This window comes from Petaurus breviceps, unplaced genomic scaffold (assembly GCF_028583685.1).
Source record: "Petaurus breviceps papuanus isolate PSGF00001 unplaced genomic scaffold, PetGlider_PUasm1.0 175, whole genome shotgun sequence".
Lineage (NCBI taxonomy): Eukaryota > Metazoa > Chordata > Mammalia > Diprotodontia > Petauridae > Petaurus > Petaurus breviceps.
Window position 1 is genome coordinate 26,888,835 of NW_027185764.1, and position 789 is coordinate 26,889,623.

Genomic DNA, 789 nt, shown 5'->3' on the forward strand with positions numbered 1-789 from the left:
AAGGAAGGAAGGAAGGAAGGAAGGAAGGAAGGAAGGAAGGAAGGAAGAAAAAAAGCAATAGGGAAAATTTAAGAAAAATGAATTGAAATACGATAAAACATGGATAAAATGTAAAGATGCATTTTTCTAAGTCAATGTGTCCTATTTAGCGCCTCCTCCACCCCCATTCCTATTTGAGTTTGACACCCACTGTTTAGAAGATAAATGGTTCTTTGTCAACCTGTTTTCCTTCCTGTGGGCAAAAAACCTAAAAAGGACCTAAAAAAATGTACACCTTTCTGATTCCCATTTCTCATTGTCATAGAGAGGTGTATAAAGATTTGTAAAGCTGAATATATTATATATAATTACATTATACATAAATATAGACACAGGTGAATGTCTAGTTTTCATATCCATTTCTATATCTTTATCCTCAAGAGGCAGAATGGCACAGTAGATAAAAAGTTGGCTTTAGAAACCTGGGTTCAAATCCTATCTCTGACATATCCAGTGTGACCATGGGAAAGTCATTGCTCAGTGCTCCAGGTTATTCAGTATTTAGTGATTTATGTAAGACTAGAAATTCCAGGGCAGGCATCCATCTGCATTAATAGAAACAGTTTCACATACCAGAAGCCCTTACACTGATGAAATGACATTTAGTAAAATTACAGATGAGGGAGGAAGAGAAGGAAGATGAGATGAAGATGGAGGGAGAAAGGAAGGGAGAGAGACAGAGAAAGAGAGAGAGAGAGAGAGAGAGAGAGAGAGAGAGAGAGAGAGAGAGAGAGAGAGAGAGAGAGAGAG

General features: G+C 37.6%; 1 protein-coding gene across 7 annotated transcripts in view; it reads right to left on the reverse strand.

Annotated features, from left to right (window-relative positions):
- Nucleotides 1-789, reverse strand: part of ARHGEF28 (Rho guanine nucleotide exchange factor 28) — a 397,204-nt gene that overhangs the window by 39,635 nt on the left and 356,780 nt on the right. The window lies entirely within an intron of this gene.